At 39.4% G+C, this 15,077-nt stretch overlaps 1 protein-coding gene across 1 annotated transcript in view; it reads left to right on the top strand.

Moving 5' to 3' along the window:
• LOC119562932 (fatty acyl-CoA reductase wat) overlaps positions 1–15,077 on the top strand; it is a 29,747-nt gene that overhangs the window by 1,050 nt on the left and 13,620 nt on the right. The window lies entirely within an intron of this gene.

Raw genomic sequence — 15,077 nt, 5'->3', positions numbered from 1 at the left:
GTTTACCAATTTGCGTCTTACCTTTTTATACTTACTTAATTGTGAATAATGCATGCTGTTGAAATTTAAATACTAAATAGAACATATTCAAATGGCTTAGATTAAATATTTAGAAGGCTTTAAAGAGCTTTCAGTAAATTGCCCAGGAGCTTTTTAACTCAATTTTATTGTCAAAACTTAAATTGGTTTAATATGCACGCAATGAAAAAGCGATGAATTAAATATGTTGAAAATGTAAGCTAACTTCGGCTTAAGTGGCGTATGAATTTTAATAAATAATTTTAAATCCTGATCTAAAATGCAGGTAATCCAATGCGATTTCTGCTAGAATTCCTGAAAATTAAAAGGCTTAAATTTAGATTCTTAAAGGATTACAGAGCTTTTGTGTGAATAAATATTTCGCTTGGAGAAATTTAAATGAAATGAAATCCAAAAAAAAAATCGTTTTTACCACACTGCTTAAGTGCTAAAGAATTTAAAAATCAATCGATCTGTGTTAAACAATTAACGACTCTCAAGGATGTTGTCTTAATTAAAGTTTCTAAAAAAGTATGTGGGTGCAGGAAAAACCCAGCCAACTGACTGACAAGCAACTCTTTAATTATAGCACGAAAAAATAGTGCTAAACTTCATGTCATAGCGATTCAATTAATTCGCAATTTATCAAAATACTCGTAGCCGGGGCATTGTCAGTGCCAGGGCTTTTTGATTCGGCCAAACATATTTCATTTGTCCACCACAAACAACTGGGATCCGTTGGTTGGTGGGTGGGTGGTTCGGTACGATGGCTCTCTGGATCCCAGAGGGGCGTCAAGTGGAAAATAATCGATGATGTGCCCGGGCACAATGCAAACATTGAATCAAAGTCAAATAGCATTAAACTTTTTGAACTTGCGAGGCGGGGCGCAAAAAAATGAAATAATAATAAAAGTTTGCCCGCCTTACGAGAGGCGTGAAAGCGCACACAAAAAGGGGGGGATTCTCTTTTTTATTTTTTTGGGGGGGTCTTGGGTTTTTGGGATCCAAAGCTGCAGTTTTGGAACCCCCACCCCCTTGAATTTTTTTTGGATGAACGTAGCGTAGCGCAAATATTTGACAAATCCCGCGAAAAGTCTGCTTATGTTGTCACCTCGCTTCGTTTTTCGCCATTTCTCCATTTCTCCGGCAAGAGGATGGGATAACTGGGAATGGGATTTGCCGAGTGACTGGCACTGGGCCAGTCATACTGATTAGGATTGCACCGGAAGACACTAGGCGACAGTTGAGAACCCTTAAACCTAAATTTGCATTCATATATCGAGGGGTAATTTATATTTCGCACTTTGCGCACTTTTCGTTTGTTGTTTATGCAATTTGGCGAGCTGCCTTGCGAATGCCAAAAGGAAAAGCAAATGCCCCCAGACTTCAGACTTCTGGCTAACGAGTGCAGGCGCGTGTCTGTATCTGTATCTGTATCTGTATCTGTATCTGTTACCTGTATCTTGTGGATATAGAAACCCCCTTATGCCGCCTGTCCAGCAGGTGAAGGCGAACGTAAATGCGCCAATTTGTATGCAAGCAGCATTAATCGGGGGGTAATCCGGCAGCGATGCATTGCAGCCAGCCATAGCAGAGCCCAGAGCCACTGGGTCTCGACCTGGCCAAGAGGGGCTGGCATTACGTGAGATGTGCAATTGCACGAAATTGATTTGCAATCGATAAATGTGCGAATATTGCTTCTGCTGCGAATTAGCAGCCAGGCCAGGCCAAAGCAAGCCGAAACCAAGCCAAAACCAATCCAAAGCCAAGCCCCAACATTCGAACTTCGAGGCGCCCAAAGACGCTCTTCGCTTAGCATTTGCCGAGCGTGTAAAATATGCATAAATAACTCAACGGCCGCCTGACCATGAATCCAATTGGAAACATCTTCATTTAAAGTGTTTAGTGGCCAAGCAATGCTGATTGGTGTTTTCATTGTATCAGAATTTGTAACTCAAATGTTGGCACAAGTTCTGAGCAACAATTCAAGTCGAAGGTATTTTAAAATGTGTTTAATTAAATCCTCAAAAGTCTTCTAGGAAATCTGAACTATTATGTTATAACAATTTTGAAATTCTGATCATATCTCTGTATTTTTCTTTTTTCAAAGTATTGTACAATCAATTACTGTTTAATTATTAGTAAATAACAGCTCTCCAGAACTCTTTATAATTTCAGCTTACATTTCTAAAAGCAAACATCGAAATCACTCGAACGGAATTCAGAATGTAGAACACACCGTTGCAATGCCACTCATTCATTAAAATATAGTCATATTAAATTCAGCTTGTTCATTTAATTTGTGTTATTATATTTAGAGCATACGTGTTCTGATGTATTTCATATTACACTTATTAATTATTTAATGACCGGTGTAATATATAATTTGGAAATGCCAGCGGTTTCTGACTGACAGGCAGTTGATTTAAATTAAATGTTCTTTAACTATAAATCAACCATTGATAGGAGGTTAACCGAAACAGGGGAATTATTAATAGGTTTAAAGCTATTTAAACCGATTGGAAGATAGTGCTTATTACTTTTTAAATAGTTCTGGTTTTGTTTCTTTCTCCTTTCGTTATTTATTTATCGGTTAATCTGGTAATCTATATATATAAAGCTAACCATTTGAAACTGAGAATCAATGCACAACAAAATCCTCTTAAATTAAAGATTGGTGTAAAATAAATTTAGCATGTGGATATTGAAAATGACTCAATGACTGTTTTGACCAATTGAATTTCACTCGTTTTTCAGGCAAATTTAGGCGTTGCTCTCCCAACGAATTCGACATCGTTCCCCGGCTGTGTGTAGTGTATGGGTTGCTCGCTTTGTGCTGCAAAAATTGAAAAATCAAACACAAGGAAAACCACTCGAGATTCAGCAGTGCAATCGATTGCAACATTGGTAGTGGTAGTAGAAGTGGTACTGGTATATTGGTAGTAGTTTAGTAGCCACTGACAAGGTCAGCACTTTGGCTTTTATTTGGGGCCCCGGCGGTTGTCGCATTCTAAGCAAATCACTATTGCTATATAGCTACTGCTGCTAACTCGTTGTTGGAATTGTCGAATCGTGGCCCGGCCGTAATACACGTATTAATCTTGCCTCGCTTCTTGTTAGATGTGGCGTTGTTTTTGCGGTGGCAGCATTGCAGCTTTTGCTTTTGCTTTGGCAGCAACAAGTGTTTAATTGCGATAAATGCACCTGACCGCCTTGAGCCTGAGCTTGGGCTCCGTCTTAAAACTCGGACTGGGTTTGGGCAAGGCTTTCTGGTTCTCTCAATCAGAATCTTCGGTCTTGCCACTTGCCCACTGGCTATTTGAAAGGTCAACTCGATGGCATTGAACATGAACGTGGCCCAAAAACTCTGCACGTAAAGTGGCGAATTTTTTTCTTCATTTTTTGTCTGCTGTTTGTCAACGTTTTTAGCCCAATTAAGAGCGGGCCCCATAACTTTAGCATGGCCATTTAGTCATAAACCCCTTGGCCGTGTACATCCTGTAACGGCTTTTTAATTATGCATGTCGCTATGAAATCGTCGCAGCCCGGCTAAAAGGTTTGCCAGCCCAGTCAACTGGGTCATTACCATGGCCTGACTTTGATCTCCTGCTGATGGGGCCGTAAAAGACTTACTCCAACAGGTTGTAAAGCAAGTGAATTGTCTTGAATGTAATGTGCCATAAAGACATAAATTAGAGCTTCGGTCCGGAGACGATGATGGTGACTTAGGTCAGGCATTTGCTGGCTCTTATTTAGGGGCTTTCGGGAGCACCTCTTGACCTTTCCTGGGGCGCTGAGCAGCCGCTTAAGTGGATTTCGTTCGCAAATGGGTTCGATTATGGGGAGGAGAAGACTGGGTTTTAATGAAGGGTACATCTATGAGTTATAGAATATCAAAGAAGTAATTTAGGATAGAGTTATAAGTACAGAAACAATTTTCCTCTTAATATGTTAAATTGTTTAGTTAAAAAGATCCTAGCTATTATAAATACTTGACCTTAAATTTATCTTTAACTTTAATTACTAGACCAAAATTCTTAAAGAGTGCAAAATCTTATATATGAGATTAACAAATTAATTTACTGGCTATATATTTAATTATTTCTGAAGTAGTTGGTTAGATTCTATGCCCTCGATTATGACGGAAAGATGCAAGCTCAAGACAACGACTTATTTCCCTCTTAGAATGCCGAGATATCTTTACTTCAGCCAGAAAAGTAACGTTTAATTGAAATGCACTCAATGATGACTTTAAAACTCAATACTAATTGAATTGCTGCAATTGAGACTTGATTCGCTGAGTGGAATATTTTTTGCTAGACTTTTGGCCAGTCATCTTTCGAGCTTCAGATATTGAACAATGATTTGCATCATTTGGCAGGCAATAAAGTGTAAGACTCGGTATTCGATTTCAATCGGAAATCACGCATGCCGCAGCCAGTGGCTCGGATAGCCAGCAACTTCCTTGAGTTGCGATCGAGTGGAACCCTTACCTTTGCCCCTTAACCCATTGCCCGCGTCTTAACCCCATGTTCAACCGTGGGGAGAAACTCCAACTGTGAGTCACGGAGTGGAACTCGCCGGAGTGGCCAGAATCAGAGTGCGTGAAAATGAGTAATAAAGGAAACATTGCCACAAATTGATGCACTACGCAGTGCTACCTTTAATTGAATTATTAATTATGTACCTTAATGAATGCATAATTGAATAATAAACTACGTGCGTACGCCCCCCACAATTGTTGTGGAATTATTTTTTTCCTTTTCCCGCTCTCCTCAATGGCTACTGTTTAACCTTTTAACTTTTGTGCACCGAAACCGAACCGAACCGACCGGAGCGAACCAATGTTTCGCGTAGTAAACATAAGTTGGGGCTCATTAAGTAATCACATGGAATATTCCCGCAGCCAATTAAACCAAAAAGCCGCAAAGGGGGGTGTGAGGTGAGGTTGGGTTGGAAGTCCACCGAGATGGATAGACAACATCGCTCAGTGGCGGATACAGATACATATAGCATAAAGCGATACAGATACAGATACAGTTACAGATGCAGATACAGAGTGCAGCATGCAGACACCAGATACAATTAAATTCGATTCAGGAAGCATTTATGCAGTTTGCATACATTTAATATATACATATACCGAAACATATGTACATGTATTTCCCATTCGATTGCATTTTCGGCCACACACACAGGCAGCAATAAAACTGCAACTGAAGCTTCTTTGATGGAACATTTTTAAAATGCATTGTAAATAAATAAATCCGGAATTTCTTTGAATTTTAAACTGTCGAGAGTGCTACTTCAACTGAAATTTCAGTAGGACAGAGCTCGCGTCGCTGATAAACTGTTTTAAAAGGCTTGGCTTATTGACGAATAATTATAGTTTAATAGACCGCAAAATATAATATCCATTTGAATTTAAATGAGACCGATAGTAGTTTATTTAACTGGAAATGAAAATGAAGTATCTCCATATAGGTCTTAAGCTTTCTTATTAATATTTATTATATCTCCAGTAAAGTCTTAATTTCATTCATAAATTTATATAATATGACTATTAAAGCTACATAAATGATTATTTCATATGAAGTGTTGACATACAATTGTGCTATTTCTGATTTCCATTGCGTAACGCTTAAATGCAATCAACCAATTACTGAAATCGAATAAGTCAGTGCACACTTCCTATAAATCAAACCGCATTTCCCCATGGTGCCCCCAAACCAAATCGAACCACACATTTTTGTATTATGTCAAAAATAATTCAAAAATCGTAGAAAAGCCGACATCCTTTGTTGTTGCCGTTAATGTTGATGTTGTGCATTTGTAATGAGCCAGCATTAGAGCAATCAGCTTGAATTGGTTACGTTGGACAGTCGTCCCACCCGAGCCCCCCGACCACCCACTTTTGCAGCTCTTGCGCCTTTTGGCCACCCCCCGTTGTTGCACCACACTGGGCAATGCTGTAAAAAACAATTTGCAGACAATTTTCAGTGTTTCAATCAAACAGGTTTGACATAATTTCAGCAGCCTCGCGAAATGTTGCCAATCTGACAATCATAGTCTCTCCTCTGACAGTTGTTGGGTTTTTCGGGCAACGGGACAAGTTTCCAGACGTTGATAAACTGGCCAAACGTTTCAATCCCGTCTAGAGTGCCCCCATACACACACACACACACATACAGTTTTCCAGTTGCAGTTTTTAAGTCTTGGCCTGGCCCGCCGGGCATTTTTCCTATTTGTATCTCGCAGATGCATAGATACTCGTACGTGGACGGTACAAAACGTGCAGCGTTTTACATCGCTGCCTTACTTTGTGGGGGGATTTTCGGTTTCGGTTTCGGTTTGTTTGCACAACTCATGGGACCCCCCCCCCCCCCCTGCTACCTCCTTATTTTCCATTCCCACTTCATACGCACTGACCACCATTGACCGTTGTCTCACTTTCGTACTGCTTCCCAATTTCTAAGCCAAAGCTTTAGCGCGTTTGTGCCCGCATTTTGGCCACACTGACCAAAACTAACCATCTGTCTCTCCAAAAAAACAGGAAAAATATGACTGGGGAGGGACAGAAAGCGGGCAGAGATACTAACTAAAAGCCAACAAGTCGCTACCAACTTGCCACTTTTTAATGAATCGAATACCAGGAACAGTGGTCAGCCCATTATTCTAAATGTCATCATAGATATGTTCAAGTTCATTCAAAATATGATAATATATTTTGTTTCAAGATATATGAATACATTAAGACGCCGGTCAAAATATTTCCTTTTTTTATTCCCAGACATCTTAAATTCTAATTCTTAGATTCTAAGCATCTTTTGAGTTAGATGATTTGAAATAGTCATATATTATGAAGATATTTTAAAGTCCTTTTTATCTTATATCAAAATACTCATTAAACTCGATTAATTGATTTTGAATGACTTTGGAAGACTGTGATCTATTTTTAGAATTTGTCTTCGGTATACAGATATCCCACAACATCCTGATTACACTTTTCCCTGACTTTAGACCACTGTTGCCCAGCTCCTTGGCAGCTCATACACTCGTTTGCATACGACTTTTGTGCTTTGGTAATTTGTTTTAAATATTTGTTTAAAATATCAAAACGCACGTACGCTGGCCACTTGTACGTGGTATCTAACAGATAGATGTGAAAATAAAAGTTGTTTGCCAGGCTAACCCATACGGGAACTCGGAGGTGTGGTGCTGGGAGACCCCTTAACAAGATTCTCATGGCAACTCGAAGACGAGGAACGGGAACTAGTGAAATTATGCCCAGCGATCGGGGGCCTAACGGGTTCCGCATACGTGCCAGCCTATCCACCGATCTCAACATATTTTTGATTCCAATTCCGATTCGATCCCAATTCGAATTGGTTTCGATTCGCAACTGGTGACATTGTTATGCATTACGCACCCAAAAACCAACGTCGAAATGAGACGTGTGCGCGGGTCTTGTTCCTGTGCAGCGGTTACCAATTGCGACCCAGTCCCAGTTTCGAAATCTCCCGGCTTTTTCCAAACTTTACGTGACATTATTTGCAAGTCGACCTTCGAGGGGAATCAAAAAATGTGGGTGAAAATGGAAATGGGCTGTAGAAAGCGCCCATGAGTGAATAGTTTAGTATATGTTTATTTTGTTCGACTTATCACCTTTGCATACTTTAGGAGATAAGCGTTTAATTAAATCGAACAAGTACAAAACGGACTTTATCCTCACTTGATAAACGGTATAAATTCAAATTCAAAGTTCAAAGTTCACCTGCAAATGGCAGCAAACAGTACTTAAAATAAGTATACCTTACCACCACTGCTAACTTCCTACAATTAACACCAGAGTAAATCGTTAGTTTAGTGCCCAGCTTAATTGTCATGTCGAGCATGACCGGTAAGATGATACTGGACATCGATTTATTAGGTAATGCCCAACTATTGATTAGTCAACCGGTTGAGCGATTTGCTTGGAAATTAACTTTCCATTCACACATACGGACGGCCCCTCTCAGTTCGTCGTCATAATTGATGCATGCAAGCGATTAAGCCCATTACACGACTGATGCCGTTGGCCCAGTTGCATCAATTTGCGAATGGCCAGAACAAGGGCCAGAACTGCTGAACCAGTTACCAGTTGCCAGTTGGCCGGTGGTCCATTGGTCCAGTTATCCGTTACCAGGGAAATGCAAGCCCCCGAAGCCTTGGCTATCGCCATAGTACAGCCAAAGCCAAAGCCAAAGCCATGGTCAGGGCGGATAACATGCCGATCATATCGGTATGCAAAGTGCCCCGGGTCCTCGGATTCCACCACGAGCAGCCGCAAAAAAGCAGCTCGAATAAAATAATATTAAATGGAATAAAATAAGAGCCAACAAAAAACTAGGGGAAATGCTGGCTGCTTTCGAAGGCTCCAAAATTGCAAATACCCTATTTTAATACCAGTTTAAAAATTCAAATTAGTAGTCTCTGCTTAGAGAAAATGAGTAAATATTGTAGTTGTTCTTTTATCAACAAAAAATTTCTCAATCAAAAGTTTGTATAACATTTTTTGTTGTATTTTTTGTTTAACGGTGACTAATAATAAAAGCATCAATTGGAGTCAAGAACCGCCAAAAGCAAACCAGTTCCACTTTGTGTGCCAGACTTTATGGTCAAATTGACAGCCTTTTGATTTGGTTTTTATGACTGCCAAATCAGTGATTTTAATAAATGATGTATATATTTGTTGTTGTTGCAAATATATTTGCAAATGATAAAGATGTACAAATCTCAACGAAATTGTTTTGAATGTTTTCTGAAATTTCTAAAAACGTGTTTGAATTGGACGACCATAAATAATATTTCTTACATTTTTGGTAAAGGTTAGTACTTTAAGAAAGTTCTGGGTGTACTATACCCTTCTCTAGGGTATCGAAGGTAATACATGCAGACATACGATATTGCCGACATGATGGAAAATCATAAAATCAAAGAGGGCTTGGAGGATGGCAAAAAATAAGAAAAAGAAACCCAGAAACCAGAGGGAGCCAGTGGATGGGTGTTTTTTCATGGGGTAGGGGTCACTGTGGTTTTGAATTAAGTGAAAGGTTGCTGGTCGAACAAGTGCCAGACTAACTAAGACAAGAATCTAGCTCATATTTTAATAGATGGCTAAGGCATTCTAAAAATATGTATATGTGCACACGCGCTGACAAACTGCTGTTTGCATTTAAATCTCTTGATGTTTTTGTTGCCGTCCCACGCTGATGTTGTTCTGTTGATTTGCACAAACAAATTTTGTCAACAAGATTAATGCTAATTGAAGTTTTTCAACTTGCCTCGAGTCGATTCCGAAGACTCTTGTTCAATGAAAGTTTCGGTTCGCCTTCAGCGGAAGTTTGGCCAAGTGCGAAAAGTTACCAACCGAAACGACAACGACAACATCGCCGTCAATGGCGATGATGATGATATAATGAGTATAATATAATGATTACTGGGATGCTGGACTGCTGTCCCCGATGATGATTAACTATGTAGTCGGTGGTGCGTCAGTTGATCATGACTTTTAATTGGTAAATTCCTTGTCCGAGATTCTATTAATGGCCCAGTGAAGCAACTAAGCAAGCAACTAACAAACTAACTAACTGCTGCACAGGGAGTGTCTGCAATTAACAACTGCTAAGTGCCTCAACATTGAACTTAGCTGGTCTTGAATCGCTTCGCTCCAATTAACACCTGACCAACTCCCCATCACGTTCGCCGTCTGTTTGTGATTACGCGTTTTTATCGACTTTTTAGGGCAGGTTTGGTTTGTTTACATCTGCGTAAACCAAGCGGAGAACATTGGGAGTGATTAGGGGACTCGAGGCCACTCTAGAGGTTGCATCCATTTAGATACTATCAGCGAAGATTTGAGATGTGAGATTTTATCAATGGAGGTGCCATTGAAAATATTTTCAAACATTCATAGTAGTCTAATTAACTATATAAATGTGAATAAAAAGTAATTTGCAGTAAAAATCTGTGAGAGGTAGTTAATAAAAAGGTGAATTGCGGAAGTTAGACTATTTTTCACTATTTTCTAAATATATATCATTAAATATTATGTAGCCAACATAATGTTTAATGAACTATAATTTGCTTTAATATAAACCATTTTCAAATTAAAGCAAACCATTAATTCTTTTAACACATTTGGCAAACTTTGGTTAGCTAATCAATGAATATTCCATTTATTTTTCTGTAATTTAATTATTCAATCAATGAACAAAATGCTTTACCTTTATTAAATGTTGGCTTACTATATTATATATTTAAATTACTGTTAATGCAATATAGACCAAAATGTTTTACCTCAAGTCATAATAGTCTAATTATTTCATTTAAATTAAATTCGTTTTTCATTTTATTTCATCCCCACTTTGGCATTCAATATGTTTCATACTGTAAATATGTTTATGATTTCGCTCATTTGGTTTGAGCTCTTATGAGTGAAACATTTCAATTAGCACAAATTGGCTTTTCAAATTAAGATAGTTATCTAGTTAATTTTCTGAATCGGAATCATAATCGTGCTGCAGCAATAAACATTAATCGATTCTCTGTCAGGTATATTATGTAATTTTCGCATTGGAAAAAAAAGTGCTCCTCAGCTCATCAGCAGACTTTTACCGGCTCTTCAAAAATTCACTCTGTTGCGGATCTGAATACTCGATGGCTTTAAAATCGCATTTATGGTTCCCTGCGCATAAAGGTTGAGTGGGGATAAAGTTAATATATCAGCTTTAAAAACGGTCACCAAGGGCGCAGCACTAAAAGGGATGCTGGATATGGATGTGGATGTGGATCCTGTGTCCTGTGAAGTCCGCATCCCGTATCCCGTATCCGTGTCCATTTCCATTCCCATCTTCGATTGCATTTGGCTGGGGGATTCATTCAATTTCCATTCGTCATTCAATCGGGCATGCAATTCAGTTATGAAAACCGAGTGCTGCGTATTTATTTTGTATCTGTGTGTCCGCCTGCCCCAAACACACACACACACACAGATACACAAATTTGTTTGCATTTATGAATATGTATCCCGTCATAGACTCATTTTTATGGCTTCCTTGTTTACTTCTTTATTTCGATTGCGTTTTTCCTATGACTTTTTTTCCCTACGATTTTCGGATTTTCTCTGGGCAGGATATCCTATAAAGGAGTGTGTGCCTGTGGGCGTGGCATATCTGTGGGCGTAATGCAGGCACACAAACGCATATACACACACATAACGAATGTTTGGCCAACGTTAGCTCCCCATGTAATCGATTTAATCATAATCCAGCTTTTACTATTTATTGTTCTGAGTTATAGTATAAATATGTATGCGTGCTGCATTAATACAAACACAAAATATTATCCATCCTGCTATTGTTGTTATTTTCCGCTCCAGTCTGATTTTGTTGCTCTAGCTGACTTTGGCTCCATTGGAGCATATTTATGGTTATAGTATGCATAACTGGAGGCAACCATAAAGTAATAATATGAAAGCGACCAGCCCTCTTTGCCACCGCCCCCTTTTTATCCTTTCCTCTAGTGTTTCATCGCAGGACTTTGGGTTGAGGGGGCGGGCCCGAGGAATTCGGGGGCGTGGCGGTTGGTAGTGTACAATCATTGATTTTGGTTCAACTTAGTTTTTCTTATGCAAATACGCCAGAGCATTTTCCATTCTTACCCTGTCCGCACACTCGTCTATATATATCCCAAATCCTATACAGTGTGTGTGTATGTGGGCTATCGCCAGTGGGCAGGATATTGAAATATCCGGTTTACTCTTAAGTATTTATTAAAAATAATAAAAAACACTAGCTGGGGCTTTCAATTGATCTGATCTGAGACCCTTGAAATTGTTTTTGATTTCAGAGTTGCCATCGAAAGGACTACTTTATTATACTTTCGCCCAGGTCAGATTTGTGCCCCTGCCCCTTTTCCTTCCCTTACTATGATTAAGTTACAATGGAGATTCCAGAATGCAGATGGTCATAAAGTGCCTGGCCATAAAAAAAAGCTTCAACTTGATGTACCTGATATGCAAAGAATTTCCATTTCATTTGATGGAGCATAAAGTCATTTCGAATTTATTAAAGCAAGAATGAATTGTTAGGTGGCTACCAAACGAAAATGAAAATCATTTGCTCAAAGTTTATAAAACCCGCAATAAACCAAAAGTAAAACGAACAAATAATTTAATTACACTAAAACCAATAATAATTTAATCATGCTTAATTAGTAAACATTGAAAGACCATTCAAAAAGCTTTAAAAAGTTATATCTAAAAGTTTGAAATTACCTGGCCGTATATTCCGAAAACTCGCTACTCTTTCTCCGCAAATCCAAGGGATTCATGGAAACATACTCCATTTAATTGCAATAAACAAAAGTATATCCTCCCCACTCCGCCGGTAACTTTCGGAAAACGGATTCGGTTGAGAACAATGTTTGCATTTGAAATAAATGAAGTAATAACTTTTATGCGATGTTAAACATTTTTATGCAGTTCACAAACATTGCGGAGGGAACATTTTGCGTTATGGAGATTTTTGATTTGCAACAAGCAAAATAAATTGAATGCAATTTGTGGGCAGCATAAAAATGAGGGAAAATATACATTTAGACCTCGGGGCGGAAATATTTTTTGGGGGCGTGGCGGGGTCTAGGCTTGAGGTTGCTGGGGTTTAGTGCATGTATTATCCACAAAATTCGTACATAATTACATGTTTCGGTGGAAACTGCTTGTGGCCACGACCAGACAAAATTTTGCAATGTTTTTTTTTTTGCTTTTCAACTGACCCATGTTGTGGGTGCAGCAGCCACAAAAACAATAAATACAACATTGGCAATCAGAGGGAATTAACAATGGGGAAAAATCTCAGTAATAGATGATACAATGGATGAGCAGCAGCAGGAAAAAAAGGATAAAAAATATTGACACAAAAAAAGGGGCAACAATTTCGCTTCGAGGGCCAAAGGTCACTCCTCCACAAGTGATAAAAAGTAATGAACAAATTGTTACAACAACAGCCAGCACTCGTAAAACATCTTTGTGCTACTTTGTGTGGGTCACTGGGTCGGTTATTGTTCTTCGTCTCGGTCTTGTTCCAGCTTGTTCCTCCTAAATTGGTTTATTTGGGGGTTTTTTGGTTGGGAGGGGGTAACTAAACCCTCAGGCAGCAGACTCAATGAATTGGGCGTCACAGAAATAACCGGAGACTGGGTAGAAAGTCGTCGTTTAACAGAGCATAGCAAATGATTTCCTACGAAAATTTGTCACACACACAGAAAACAATGTGCACGCACTGAGATACAGCTGCAGATACAGATACATATACAGATACAGATACAGATACTTTGACAGTCCCCGTTGAGGCTACAAGTTTTGGGGCACAAAGGAGACGGCTGAAGGAAGCTCGTGAGGCAACAGTAAATAACATGCACAATGCCAAGATAAAGTGGCAAATGAGCAACACCAACAATGACAACAATGGCAACAACAAGCACAACAACTACAGCAGATACAACAGCATCATCAGTGAATATCGAACAAAAGCTCTCGTACGTGTTAAGCACTCATTGCTGTCAAACATGCCGCGCTCTTGACGAAGAAGAATGTTGCCCGCGACGTGTGGGAAAGCGAGCTGTAACTGTAACACTTGCGACTGATGGCCATCATAGCCAGAGATGCCCGTAGTGGCAGGGGGATCAGATCAGGTCAGCCATGATCGCAGCCCATATGAAATATCCCTATTCTTGACACCATCAAAATAGCAAAATTATTCTTTAAAAAAATCTAAAATAGCGATTTTTTTTTTCTTGTATTAAAAAATATCATATAAAAAATCATATGATGCTATCACAAAAACAAGCTATAACCACACTAACAATTCCAAGGATTCTCAAAAAACGCAATTCATTACGTGCCTTGCCTTAAATTAAAATAATACAGTACTGCAAAATTTGTATTCTATATTAAAATCTGGCACGATCTTTATGAAAGGTGAGCCAAGGCTAAAAATTCTCTATTGCAGTTGGCGTTACTCTTTAAGAGAACTGTTTTAGTCAGCGGAAATAAGGTTTTAACACGTGTGAAAATGTGGTCGGTGGAAAACAAATACATGAATGTGAAAGAATATATATTTTTTCTGCAGAAAAAAAAAGTAAGTCAGTAATTAAAATATGTACAAATATTGATGCTTAATATGAAAAGCTAAATAAATTAATTTGATGATATAATTTCCAGTCAACAATGCGACACAAAAAAACTGCATTTTATTGTGAGCTTATGTCGTTATTAGGTAACAAAAAATCAGCTTGAGTTGAGTACCCTCAAAGATTTTCTGGGTGCCACAAAATATTAAAAAATGATTGCCTTGTTGGCAGGAAGAAGTGCTCAGCTCTGAGGGCCACACCCTGGCTATATGCCCCTTGCCCCCTCGCCCCCTCGCCCCGCCCCTGCCACTTGCCACATTCCTGAATCCCTGGATCCTTGGATCCACGCCCGGCCGACACGCATACGCCCCGTGTGACGCGACCGACACTTGAGCCGGCAATCAGGCTCAATCGCTCGGGCCAAAAGGAGAGGGGGGGGGGGGAGGAGGGCTGAAACGGAGCTTGCAATCTGGGGCTGGCACTCACACATTCGCACGTACGAGGACCGCTTCCTTGAAATGTGAGCTTTTCCAGCGGTGGCACAAACAACAAATATAAATCGTTAACAATAAATAATCGTCTATAAGAGACGACATTTGTTGCTCCCCTTTTTGTTGTTGCTGCCGGCTGAATTCCTTTTTGGCCAACTCGGGCGCTGCTTTATGCATTTGTAGTCGTATTTGTAACACAATTGTTTATGCCACTGCGGCTTGTTCTGCCCCTTGCTTTTGTTGCTTTGTTTTTATGGCCAACACACCACCCACCGCCCATCGCCCATCGCCCATTGACTTGGGCTATGGAGCATAGTTTATTGTTATTTTATTGGGGAGGGGCCTTCTTTTAGGCTTTCGCGTGCTTTGTAAATAATTCGTGCTCGGCGCGTTTAT

This window comes from Drosophila subpulchrella, chromosome 3R (genome assembly GCF_014743375.2).
Source record: "Drosophila subpulchrella strain 33 F10 #4 breed RU33 chromosome 3R, RU_Dsub_v1.1 Primary Assembly, whole genome shotgun sequence".
Taxonomy (NCBI): Eukaryota; Metazoa; Arthropoda; class Insecta; order Diptera; family Drosophilidae; genus Drosophila; species Drosophila subpulchrella.
The sequence above is the reverse complement of the archived record's forward strand: the minus strand, read 5'-3'. Positions and strand labels throughout refer to the sequence as shown.